Genomic DNA, 14,108 nt, shown 5'->3' with positions numbered 1-14,108 from the left:
AGACAACAGGCTGGAACGGCACACAATCCAACACAATAAACTATCAGCTTTTATTGCCCACTAATAAAAAAAGTGCTTTTTACAATCCTGCAGAGAAGGAAACACATTTTAATCTCTAAAATTAAAGCTAACCACATGTACAATTTATCAGATTTACTCAACTGTCCAGCGGTATCATAATCAGGAATTATAATATCCTCCAATAAAATATTTAATTGAACAAAACTTTAAAAACTGAACAGGATACATAGTATTCATGACGGGATATTAATCAACGACTAAAAACTCTATAAACGCGTTACGGTCATAACAGGAAGATGAATCTAATCTGTGTGTTATTGGGTTTACACGTTTTTCTTCTGCTTCTTTTCCGATAACTCCTGGGAGATTTCTCTATTAATGACTGAAGTTCTCAGATTGTATTCTAGTGTAGATTATCTGTGTCTAGTAGAATAGATTATCTGTGATTAATAATATAGATTAGGTGTGTTTAAAAAATATAGATTACCTTGGTTTTATAATATAGATTAGCCATGTTTAATAGTATAGATTATCTGTGTTTAACGGTAAAGATTATCTGTGTTTAATAGTATAGATTATCTGTGTTTAATAGTAAAGATTATCTGTGTTTAATAGTAAAGATTATCTGTGTTTAACGGTAAAGATTATCTGTGTTTAATAGTAAAGATTATCTGTGTTTAACGGTAAAGATTAGCCGTGTTTCATAGTAGAGAATTACTGTTTAATAGTATAGATTATCTCGGTCTAATCATATAGATTAGCGGTGTTTTAATATATAAGATTAGCTGTATTTAATGGTATAGATGATCTGTGTTTAATCATATAGATTATAGTTTATATATTATAGTTTAGAGACAGCATCATGGGGGATCTCTTCTGCCCACATGGATCAGTCAGCTGCTATATGGAAACATTTAGGGTTAACGTGGATTGAGATTTTATAAAAGATCCACCCGCTGAACGACATGCAGTCCTACGTAAAGAGAATGTTCCACAATGCTGACCAGAATATGAAGCATAAATACAACAACCACGTCCTCCAGCACCACCATTCACAAACTGACCCGATGGGTCTCGACACCAAAACCAAAACCTAGAAACATCTGGACAAAGTTCAGTCCTATAAAATAAATGATCAAAGTCGTCTACTGATGCTGGACTGTTTCTCAGTGGCTGAATATACAAATAATGTAAATGAAGAGAGAAATAATAAAATCATTATAACGCTAGATTGTGATGAAAACAGAAATATGATACCTAGCATCAGGACCTAGTATAGGTTCCATAGCAACCACAGTTCCATAGCAACTTCCTTATTTATCAATAACAAACTGTTTGAATTGGTAATGTGTCTATATATTTCATATTGCCACACTTGATGACCATTTAATAGAAGCAATAGCTCTATTAAAAGCCTGTTATTTACATCACAGGCTATTCATTCTTAAAAAACATTCTGTCCACAAATATTTACGACAATCGTCGATGGACTAAAAGACCATATTACAAATATCAGCAAAGCATTAGAGCAGCATATAAAACTGAGGTTCTTTCTTTATCTACATGATTTAATAAACCAGGACAACATATCACAATTATTTTATCATCTGTTTTAAACTTCATTAATTAACAGCTACAGTCCCGTCTATAAACCAGGTGTCCATTGTGAAGTTCCAATGGTTTAGGAGACCTCTTTATTTCAAATTATAAAACACACACAAGCATAATTACTACATTTACAAACATAAATACAAGTCTGTCTTTTTTACAACAACACTATTTGATAAACATCTGTTTAAAATGTTCAACGTCTTTGCAGCTTCCTGCTTCCTTTCAGACTTTCTGTCCTGTTACTGGATCAGACTGTTGACACGGCACACACACACACACACACACACACACACACACACACACACACACACACACACACACACACACACACACACACACACACACACACACACACACACACACACACACACACACACAAAAACACACAGGAAATGTCTACAAAAACAAAGGAAATGTCGGGCTATGATTTTGACTAAAAATACACAGTAAGTCACAATCCAGATATGATCTTCACACTCTTACTAAACTAGAATTTAATTTATTTTTATGATTCTACAAGAAGAGAAATTATGTTTGGACACAAAAGTTTTAACAAGGTAAGGCACTAGCTTTTTAAGGTTACACACAGACATAATGGAGGAAAATAATGAAAAAAAAAAATGCAAAATACACATTATACTCAATACAACAAAAATATTGTCTTAATGTCGGTAAACAACTGTTGACAGTATTTTCTGATTTATGGAGTGATAAAAAAAAGATATGCCAAAATTCTGTCAGTAAAAACCTTTTACTCTAATATGTCCACAAAATGGACAAAATGCATTTGCATATTTGGATCTTGACATAGTTTGAGGCATTACTTGGTGAGTGTGAACTGTAATATCATCTCTGCAAATTTATAATGCACATTTTTATTCTGTTTTTTAACTTCTGGCCAGAGAAAACTGATGAACATTCTAAACAAAGTTTTTCTGTAAAATGAATTATTGGAGCAAGAGGTGCATCAGCTGACAAACTTTAAAAACAGACAATCTGACCGTTAGATTTATGTCTTCTGTTTGTCAGCAGAGAAATGAAAAGGGATATCTTTATACCGAAAAACCCCATAAAAACAATGTTGCCGATACGGGAGCTACCGTAAACCTCTAAATGTATGAAAGTATGAGCAGGAACAGGATTCCTGGCCTTCCATGAGCTCACTACCACAGACACAATTAACAATTCTAAAACTGCAGTTTAAATAAACAGAATTGACCACAAACCAACTGATTTGCTTTAAAGTCGAATAATTTGCTTCACTTTGATTTGACCGCGCTTTGTTTAGTCATGATGGATCCCGTCTACAGTTCAAACCCATGAAAGCAAAGAACTCTGAAGCTTTGCCTCACTGGTAGAAAAAGAAGAAGCACCTCGTACTTTTAGTTATGAAGCAGACGGCAGGAGCTCCGTCATCACATGTTTACAGACTCAATCTTTTTGCAGACGATACTGTACTGTTGCTTAAATCAGCCCGCTATCACAGCAGTTCATGAAATAGCCTTGAAATGCTAGACGGGTGTTCGACACCACGTCGTAGTTGTGTTATGGTAGTTGTGTTGCCTAAACCAAACTGCAAGGTCATTTTAAGTCTTACGTTTTTGTGACTCTTTCAATAACTGCCGTGAGACTGTGTTTTGTAAAAGAACGTGTTTCTTCTTGTTGCACTAATCTGGTCACAAAATATTGTTTATTGTTTGATGTTTATTTTATAATAAACAGTTGTTTAAAATCAACTAAAGAAAACTCATCTCCTGCAAAGGCTGCCACATTTTAATTGCATGCTTCATGTCTAGTTGAGGCTACTGGTCTATCCTCCGTTAATGTTTATTTTAGGAAAAACATTTGTCTGATTATCAATTTGGTGTATGTTAACGCTTGTGCACTCCCCTCGTGTCCATGGACTAATCTTTTGTATTTTAATGTGGGACAGGGGATGATTAGGGGATGGAGGTCAACAGTTGATGCAACACTCACGATTAGCATATTTTCTGTATTACTTAAAATGAGGAATATTATGTACACATAGAAACTTGTTTAAATGTAGTTGACACACTGAAAATCATGAGTAAATGCACATGATGAATCCACATCTAGTTATCTAACAGACAGGCTCTTTCTCCTGACGATGGATGTCTTTAGTCCCAAAGGTGGACTCTGTGATGAAAGACCTCCGGGACAGAAAAGATGAATTACAGTGGTCCATTTATAACCCGTCCTCGCTCCTCACACCGGAGCCATTACAGCGTGTTTCAGACTTTCTCAGCTTCGGACGTCGCCGTAAATCATTTCTGTTAAGAGCTGAGGAGATGAATTAGTCGGCTGCCCTTTTTAAGAGGAGCACCACTTAGTTTCAGACTCAGCGTGAAGCTGTCAGAAGATGGTTCAGGCCCACGCAGAGTCAACTTCAAAGAGTTGAAGTATTTATGTGCGTCTGCTCGGGACATGAAACCGATATTTCACAGATAGATTCTGAAATAACACCACTGATTTCACTTCTAAACACAGTCATCTTGGTCTTTATAGGACGGTCAAGAAAACAGGAATAAACAGGAAGTTAATTTATTCTAAAAGAAGTAGACCTGTGATGAATAACTGACTGAGCAGATTAACCGGTCTGATGGATGACTCTGTGCTCCGTCTTCTCCGTCTGATAAAGTGGATCTGCATTTAGCTCTCAGAGACGCTTTTAATACTGAACAGAACATTTATTGAAGAAGTAAGAGATTTTGTAGCTATTTTTAATATCAAAGAATTATAACGTGTAGGTTGAAATGATTATTAGTTGGTTAATATTAGTGTATAAGATACCATGTAGTGAAGCTCCTGTCTGACTCATGTTCTCACTAGAAGGTGTGGTTTGTCCTCTTAATAAATCCCTGTGTTCATTACTGGTGAGAGGAGAAGAACCAGTTTGATGGATGAGTAGCTGCTGTGATAAAGTGGAAACCTCCGTCAGTGCTTCTCTAACAGCGGCTGAATGTATCAGCTGGAGGTCAAAGGTGAAGGCAGCGGAGAAGTCTTCCTCCTGAAGATCCTCTCTCCACCTGAACTCCATGTCACTGTTCATTATGAACATCGGGATGAAACCGATGCAATAAATCCTCCTTCATCAAGGGTCAACTGTTGAAGCCGTTTGAAACAAAACAAATGTCTCTAAAGTCAAAGTGAGCGATCGACTCCATTAATCTGAGAAGAAAAAACGAGTTTGAGACCAGAACGAGAGACACACACACACACCAACACACACACACACACACACACACACACACACACACACACACACACACACACACACACACACAGATCTACAAAAACAAAGGAAATGTCGGGCTATGATTTTGACTAAAAATACACAGTAAGTCACAATCCAGATATGATCTTCACACTCTTACTAAACTAGAATTTAATTTATTTTTATGATTCTACAAGAAGAGAAATTATGTTTGGACACAAAAGTTTTACCAAGGTAAGGCACTAGCTGTTTAAGGTTACACACGATAATAATGGAGGAAAGAAAAAATGCAAAATACACATTATACTCAATACAAAAAAATATTGTCTTAATGTCAGTAAACAACTGTTGACAGTATTTTCTGATTTATGGAGTGATAAAAAAAGATATGCCAAAATTCTGTCAGTAAAAACCTTTTACTCTAATATGTCCACAAAATGAAAAAATAACTTTGAAACTGGCTTCTTCACATTTATGTTCTGGAAATGACCTCATAGTTAATAAGATAATGCCTTATTTGCATATTTGGATCTTGACATAGTTGGAGGCATTACTTGGTGAGTGTGAACTGTAATATCATCTCTGCAAATTTATAATGCACATTTTTATTCTGTTTTTTAACTTCTGGCCAGAGAAAACTGATGAACATTCTGAACAAAGTTTTTCTGTAAAATGAATTATTGGAGCAAGAGGTGCATCAGCTGACAAACTTTAAAAACAGACAATCTGACCGTTATGTCTTTTGAAAAACAATTTCATTGATAGATTTATGTCTTCTGTTTGTCAGCAGAGAAATGAAAAGGGATATCTTTATACCGAAAAACCCCATAAAAACAATGTTGCCGATACGGGAGCTACTGTTACTGGGTTCAACATCACCGTGTGTGTGTGTGTGTGTGTGTGTGTGTGTGTGTGTGTGTGTGTGTGTGTGTGTGTGTGTGTGTGTGTGTGTGTGTGTGTTTGTTTGTCCAGACGGAAGATGAGTGGAAACACTGCAGCACTTTCAGTTTCCACTCTGTAAACACACACTGAAACTTGACAATAATAAAATGATTTTACTGTCCGACTGAAATTCATTCAAATCTCCTTTCAATCTGAAGCGACAACTCAGTCGGCGTAACAATAATCACAAAAAACAACCTTCCATGAACCCAGATGACAAAGTTATCATCCATTTATATTTCAGACACATTTCACTCTTCACCAGAGCTCCCTGTGCTCCTAAAGCTGAGGAAGTCAAAGAGAAGCTCTCCAAACTGATTCCATAGAGTTCCACATCATGGGAAATCCAAACCACTCTCATGTCTGTATGATAAATATATGTAGCCAGCGTTTGGTTAGCTTAGCTTAGCATAAAGACTGGAAACAGGGGGGAACAGCTAGCCTGGTCTGTCTGAAGAAAACATGAAACACTTCTAAAGCTCAGTAATTTATATCTTGTTCGTTTTATTCAAAAACCAAGATTCCCCATTCAATGAAAATATTCCTCCCCATTAAGTAACAGAATACGTTCCCTTTAGACTAAAATGAAGTGTTTTATGATCTGAAGAAACCATCATGATGTGACAACACTTTAAGGTTAATGTTTGGCTCCCTTTAGGGCACAAAGAGAATCGTTTCTAGTCAACTCATCATAAAGACGAGGCAACAGTGTAAAAGATGGTGGTTTGGGTCAAAATGAAACAACTTCCGTGTTTTAGGTCGTTTATTCATGATGATAGGTGAGTCAACGCCAAACACCACGATGACACACGGCAGGACACGAAACTGAAATTAAATTACAAAACTGAAAAAGGGTAAAGGTAATATAAGTATTAGTAATAGTTCATAAATATCTATGTTGACTGAGTGTAAAAGTAGATGCAAACATGTGGGACATAAAGTGAAAACACCCGGAGAACAAACAGAGAAACCTTTACTGGCCGAGGAGGTGAACATTAACTAGAAGCATCACAGACTTATTTATTTATCTCATATATATATATAAATATTCAGATCATAAAACACTTCATTTTAGTCTACAGAACGTATTCTGTTACTTAATGGGGAGGAATATTTTCTATTATTTATTATTCATATATATATATATATATATATATATATATGAGATAAATAAATAAGATCTGTAAATAAATATGGAGGACTGTTCTCATTCCTTCACATTCATTCCAATCAGTTTAATAACTCACAGTGATTTATTTATTAATTATTAAAGAACTTATATTCTTATATTAGAGCGTCTGGAGACATTTGTTTTCTAGGCGTGGAAGGAATAAAAGATACAGAAAGTACAGCAGTATGAAGTCTGGTTTGATATTTCTATTATTTATTATTCATATTTAAAATGTGAAGACAGACACACCAAAAACAACGTGTCGATTCTTCAAGTCATCAGGAAAGTATGATTCTATAACTTGCGTGGTGCGTTCAAGCTCCTATCGGTAAAAATGAGAGTAAATTACTATCATGATGTGTTCAAATGTAATCATGTAAAATGTAGTTTTTGGTGAGAAATTTGATTAAATCCAGTTGTTTGAAGGAGATTTTTCTCAGGTATATAAAATGATGACCTGTTCAACTGCCTTACACTAGCTCTAAGAAGATTATAATACACACACACATATATATATATAATATAAATAAAACTAATAATTAAGAGGATGTTTTTTAATCAAAGCAAGTTATTAAATAAAAATACAATCAATTATTTCCTATTTTTAAAAACATGTTTTCTGCAAAAACAAAAAAATAGAATGACTTCAGGCTTGTTCAAATTATGCCACCACTTGCCAAACCAGAAAACTACCTTTACATAAATATTCATATCGACATTTAAGGAAATACAAATATATCGGGGTAAAAACCGTCAACATGCGTACTTCACAATGACACTGAGTTATAAATGTTATGCCATAGCGTACCACCTCCAAATGTGGTTTGGATTCCTTTTGTAAAAACCTCTTTTCATGTGTTTTCTTACTGTAAATACTTTCTTTAATTAATTTGAATACGTAAAATAAATGTCATGAATATTTGACCTTTTAAAGCTCAATGCAGAGTCTCTAAAGGCTGAGTCAGCTGCTGCTTTATGGTTGTTGGCATCGCCTCTGTTACCAGGCAGCTTCTCTCTATGCAGCTCACACACACACACACACACACACACACACACACACACACACACACACACACACACACACACACACACACACACACACACACACACACACACTAACGTATAGGAGCTTCTGCTGTTGACACCAGCGTTTCTGCTCCGTCTGACGCCATGACACTTCTGTTATTGATCACTAGGACTCCGTGATGAATAGATGGACTCCACTCTCACTGATTAATATGAGCTGCTGCTGATGCACTCAGTCTGTCACGGGAGGAGGGAGGAGGAGAGGATGGAGGAGGAGAGGATGGAGGAGAGAGGAGAGGAAAGTAGAGGAGAAGAAGAAATAGGAAAGGAAACAGAGAAGGAGAAGAAACAGGGAGGGGAGAGGAGAAGACAAGAGAAAAGAAGATAGGAGAGGGAGGGAGAGGAGAAGAGAGAGGAGGAGAGAGGAGAGGAGAGGAAACAGGAGAGAAAAAGAGAAGATAGGAGAGGAGAGGAAGGAAATGAGAGGAGGGAGGACGGAGGAGGAGAGAAGACTATAGGAGGAGGAGAGGAGACAGGAGAGGAGATGAAGGATGTATTGAAGAAGACTTGAAACTAGAGATTGAGACCATAAACTCATGTTTACAATGTTTACTGAGGGAATAAATCAAGAGAGAAGTAGAGTCATTTTCTCATAGACTTCTATACAACCAGAGGAGTCGCCCCCTGATGGACAGGAGAGAGAATGCAGCTTTAACACAGGAAGCTTTGACTTCACTTCTCAGAACTGGAGATTAACATCTGGTTCGTTTTCACCAAAACAAACAGGTTTGGTTTGAAACCTTAGAAGTTAGTTTTGCTTTTGATGTCACGGCGTTTGAGATTTCGATCTGTGAGATTTGCGCCACCGTGCCTTTGAGCTAATCACTGAAGGAGAGGTCATTAGTGGCCGTTAGAGTCACCAGGACACTGAGTCCACTGAGTCAGAGCGAGGCTGAACCCAGTCCTTTTCTCATAGACTTCTATTCAACCAGAGGAGTCGCCCCCTGGTGGACACAATGCAGCTTTAAGACACTTCCACATCGGCTTCACTTTTCAGAACTGGACAAAACCAACAGATTACATTTCATTTGATGTAATCTGGTTATCAATAACAGGATCAGATGTCAGCTGATCATGAACGTGTCTCACCGGTTGTTGAGGTGTTTTTCCTGGTCAGCTGTCGGTTGAATGTGGTGGAACCAGTGTGCTGGTCCTCTGCTGAGACCGTTCTCCACCTAAATCCTGAAAACACACAAAGAGAAATGTTTTAACAAATCGTTCAGACTTTAAAGTTAAAAATGCATTTTTAAAAACAAACACATTTTCTTTCTAGAGAGGACTTCCACAACTTAATGTCTTTTCCCATATAAAGTATTTCTTTTCACACACACACACACACACAGAGTGAGAAACACCCGTCAGCGGTCCATATGAACGCAGTGAACTGGTTTCACCCCGTTTGGATGTTTTCTAAGTGAAAGAGCTCGATGCCCTCAGTCGACTCCCACGTGTTCTGAAACCACCGAGAGATTCTGGATGACTAACTGCATCTTCTGCCATTATTTATGAAACACATGTTTTTCTGCAGCATCGATATATCGATGATATACTCCGATTAAGAAAGAAAGAAACTCCGATTAAGAAAGAAAGAAACTCTGATTAAGAAAGAAAGAAACTCTGATTAAGAAAGAAAGTTCTCCAACCGAAGCAAAACAATTACTTAAAATGTGTTATTTAAAGAGATAATATTTTTAATTTGTAATGAAAAAAAATACACATAATCATAATCAGATTTATTAGGAAGTTTATTTACTTTTTAATGTGCTAATTCAATTACAAAAAAGTTTTGACATTTCTAATCTAAAAATACACAAGTTTATTTTTATTTTTTGCTTTTATTTTTTTTATAAATAATAAAGTAAGTTAAATAAAAATAAATAAATAAATAATAATAATAAATAAAATCAAGAAAGATAAATATAGACAAGAAGAAAAATACTATAAAAATATTTACAATATTTCTGAGTTAAAAATGGGAGAGCTGTGCAGTTTCTAGGTCAATAAATAGATGTAAATAGAGACAATGTCTGTCTCTCTCACACTGCTAAGTGATCCTTTAATAATGTAATAATAAACAATAATAAAAAATCACTTTCTTGTGAAAACTGTCAACATGATATTCAAAATATCCGAGACTGAAAAACAAACTGAAAACAAAGTGTTAACCCTGAAATGTGTGAAATATTATAAAACAGATGTTTTCACAGAATTCCCATGAACACAAAAGTTTCCCCGCTGCCTGTGTGGTGGTGATGGGAGCACTGGTTTCAGAGTCTGAGACTGGTTTCTCTGATGTTTCTCACACTGCAGCCTCGCCGTCTGTTAGAGCGTCGGCCCACACGCAGCAGAGAGCTCTCTGTGTGGGCGGCGTTCAGAAAAAAGAGCTGCAGAATGTTTGTGAGAGAAGATGTGATGTGGGCGGTCACCTTTAATCTCATGGCTTATCTTTCTCATTTGGGGGGATATTTATTCAGATTCATTTTGATGTTATTTTTAATCCTTTTTACACCTTTTTTGGGGTTTTCAGCGTGCAGTCAAAGAATTCTCGCTCCAGGATTCATGAGAAATATCGATATGAAACACTGACGCTGCAATAAAGCAACCACTTTAACAGTCATACTTTCTGCTTCAAATCTTTATCACCATCATGCATTTTGCACAAAGCCTCTTTTTTCATTTGTTATATTTTATTTTCATTCCTGAATCCTTATTCTTTCTGACCTCCTAAAGTAATTATTCTTTATTTTTGATCTTAAACAAACCCCAGAAAACTGCAGGTCCGTTTATTAAATCATTTTAACGTATTCCTGTATTTTAAACCGGTCTATTTGAGCTTCTTCTTCTCTGTCACTTTGTCTGGATGCTCTTGTGTTTCTGACATGTGCTTTGGTGTAAACGTTTCCTGTAAAATCCACTCACTGTACATTTCTCTGTACATGTTGTACCTGGACAAACAAACGGTGATGGTGGTGTTCTGTTTTAAAGAGGCTTGAATTTCAAGTTTTTTTGAGGTGAGTAAAACAAGCATTCAAACCTGAGTCACCGTCTGCTGCAGCTCTCACTTCACATCACTGCTGACTTCATCCTCAGCTCACTCTAAACTAAACTACCTGAACTCTGTTTACCCCGTGAGGACAGAACAAGAACATCAAAGATCAAATGTAACAAATGTTACTTTAATCTGAAGAAGTTCTCTCAAGGCTGAGATATCAGGAGAATGGGACGGATGTGGATGTGACCTTTGACCTCCAAAAAGGCTAAACGATTCTCTAATGGTTCTCTGACATAAATCTAATTGCCAATATATTTGACTGATTTGCAATATGGAATTTTCAATTAAAAACATATTTAAAATAAGCATGGTGTGATTTCTGCAGGGATCTGTACCAAACAGAGATGACCAGGACGTCTGTGCAGCAACAATATTTCATTTAAACTGTGATTTTGACACAGCGAGAGAGGGCCTGGGTTCGATTCCCGGGCTGGACGGAGGTAGCATGTTCTCCCCAGGTCAGCGTGGGTTCTCTCTGGGTTCTCCAGCTTCCTCCCACAGTCCATTAAAGAAGTTAGAACAAAGTGTAAACAGCCCGACACTGAGGGGATTTGAGAATTCACTGCTCACAGGATATCAGAGAACTTCTGCCTTCAGAGAGGAAACAAAGCTTCGTGTTGACTCATATCAGTAAAACCCAGAGAGAGTTCAGAACCATAGAACCGACCTCCAGCTGAGAGAATGATCATGTAAACATCTGACGTTTATAAGTGGGAGAAAACAATCTTTGTAAAGTTCACATTTGATTTGTTTTACAGATCGCGGCACAGAGACGGACCCGTGAATCATATCACCTCAGATCCACAGACCTGAAGCCGACTGGAACCAGGATGATTCCTCTCTAAGAACAACATCTGCTTTATTGAACTGCTGTGTGTTTTCACACAAACACGATTCAGAATGCGACGCTCATTTCTGTCTTTCTGTTTTAAAAAAACTCACTTTTTGTTATTATTAATATTATTATCTGCTCCAGGAGGATCATGTGATCATTGTGTGTGAGTGAGTGTGCTCCTCCGTGTCTGTCCACTAATCTCTCACTCTGCTGCAGCAATGATCCGAGAGAGAAAAAACCTTTTTGGGTCAGCTCAGAGTTTCATAACAGAACGCTTGAAATATTATACTGACGGTTGTATTTTACACACAACATGTTAAATGTCAGGAGCTGAAGGGAGAAGTCCCGTTGGACGGTAAAAATAGCGTGCTGGCTGGTAAACAAAGCGTCTTCAAAAAGGAAGTGAGAGCTTTAATATCAGAGAACCTCTGATCAGGGAAAATCCACAATCAACGGGTTTCAATTCTCACAACATCACCGACTGAAGAAGGTTTACTCTGTCTGCAACAACAGACAGCAGCAATAAACAGCAACAGCAACAACAACAACACTAGCAATAGAATAATAATAATAATAATAATAATAATAATAATAGTAATGGTAATGTTTGCTGTAGTAGTAATTCTAGTATTAGTGTTAACAATGATAATTGAAATAATAATTATAAACTTAAATACAACAGCAGAAGCAACAGTATTAGTATAAGTAGTCGTAGTATTAGTAGTATTAGAGGTAGTATTAGTAGTAGTAGTGGTAGTATTAGTAGTGGTACTAGTAGACACAGTGATGATGTACATGATGTATTTGTACACGTGGTCAGACAGAGGAGCAGCTGCACACAGAGAGTCTGTCAACACGTTTCATAAGATCCATTATTTGTATAAGAGAACATGTAGTGAAGAACAACGGATCAATATTCACCGCTTAATAACAACATACTCATGTTGAAAAACTAATTATACGGATATTCAAACAGATTATAGTGATATTTAAAATGTTATCATTTTGTCTCTGGTGTACTTCTTGTTTTAAAGCAGCTCACTTTGTCTTTATGTGATAAATGTGACGAGTAAAGCAGCTCAGCTTCAAACAGAATCAAAGGATTCAACGTCATAAAGTTAAACTGGATGAATTATTGATCAGCTCACAGGAACCAGTATATTCATATTTACCTGAGTGATATATCTATTTATTGAGACTTTAATATCTCAACAATCAGCCTTCTCCATCTCTAGAACACTTTACAAACTGAAATCACATAAATATCAGGAATTAAAAAGAAAACTATTGTTCTTCATGATGTTTCCTGCTGCACCAGATGAGTCACAGGTAACCAGCAGTCTACTACACATATCAAGTATATATTTCATATACTATATGTTACTGAAGTGAAAGTAAGAACGCCGGATTAAAGATTTAAACAAAAATCTAAACATTATCACTCAGAGGAGAGCAGCTGTTTTAAATACAGAGAGAAAAAACTGATTTACTAATAACAGACTTAATATAACGGTCAAATTTAAATTATTTGCCAGTTTTAATACTAGAGGAGATTTAAAAGAGTGTTTAGTGTTAATAAATACATGTATGTATGTGACACAAATAATACTCCAGGAACAAGAGGAGTAAAAGTACATTTCTACCCAGAAATCGATTCACTAAAAACCAGATTAAAGTAGTAAAAATGTATCGCATATTATATATATATAAATAAATATATATTTTTATTCATTATATTTATTATAAGGGACAAACGTACGTACATAGAAAAGTCCAACAATCAACATGTTTTAAAAATCCTTTTTAAAGAGTTGTTTATGTGTGAAAATAATAATTATTTCTACTTAAAACTCATATATATAAATAAAGTATTGAACTTCTGTTTGACAACATATGGAAATGTCTGTTATGTGTTCTACAGTGTGAATATATAACAGTATATATGATATTTTCTTTACCAAAAAGTAGTTTGTGAACAGAAAACTTTAAAATGTATCTTATATATATAATATAACACAGTCTGTAAATCAGAAGTGCTGTTACTGTCGTTATCTGTTTGTTTTTAGCGTTTAAAGTGTTTCCAGATCCACAAACACAACAAAGTGAAGATCTGAAATAAATCATGTGACCAGAACGATGACATCTCTCTGATTTG

General features: G+C 36.0%; 1 long non-coding RNA gene across 3 annotated transcripts in view; it reads right to left on the bottom strand.

Annotated features, from left to right (window-relative positions):
• LOC129092652 (uncharacterized) overlaps window positions 1-14,108 on the bottom strand; it is an 87,194-nt gene that overhangs the window by 31,714 nt on the left and 41,372 nt on the right. For all 3 annotated transcript variants that reach the window (XR_008531264.1, XR_008531263.1, XR_008531262.1), the window contains exon 3: window positions 9,156-9,248. This is a non-coding gene — a long non-coding RNA (uncharacterized LOC129092652). The remainder of the gene's footprint in view (window positions 1-9,155; window positions 9,249-14,108) is intronic.

The sequence above is a fragment of the Anoplopoma fimbria genome, chromosome 6 (genome assembly GCF_027596085.1).
Source record: "Anoplopoma fimbria isolate UVic2021 breed Golden Eagle Sablefish chromosome 6, Afim_UVic_2022, whole genome shotgun sequence".
NCBI classification, from domain to species: Eukaryota; Metazoa; Chordata; class Actinopteri; order Perciformes; family Anoplopomatidae; genus Anoplopoma; species Anoplopoma fimbria.
The sequence above is the reverse complement of the archived record's forward strand: the minus strand, read 5'-3'. Positions and strand labels throughout refer to the sequence as shown.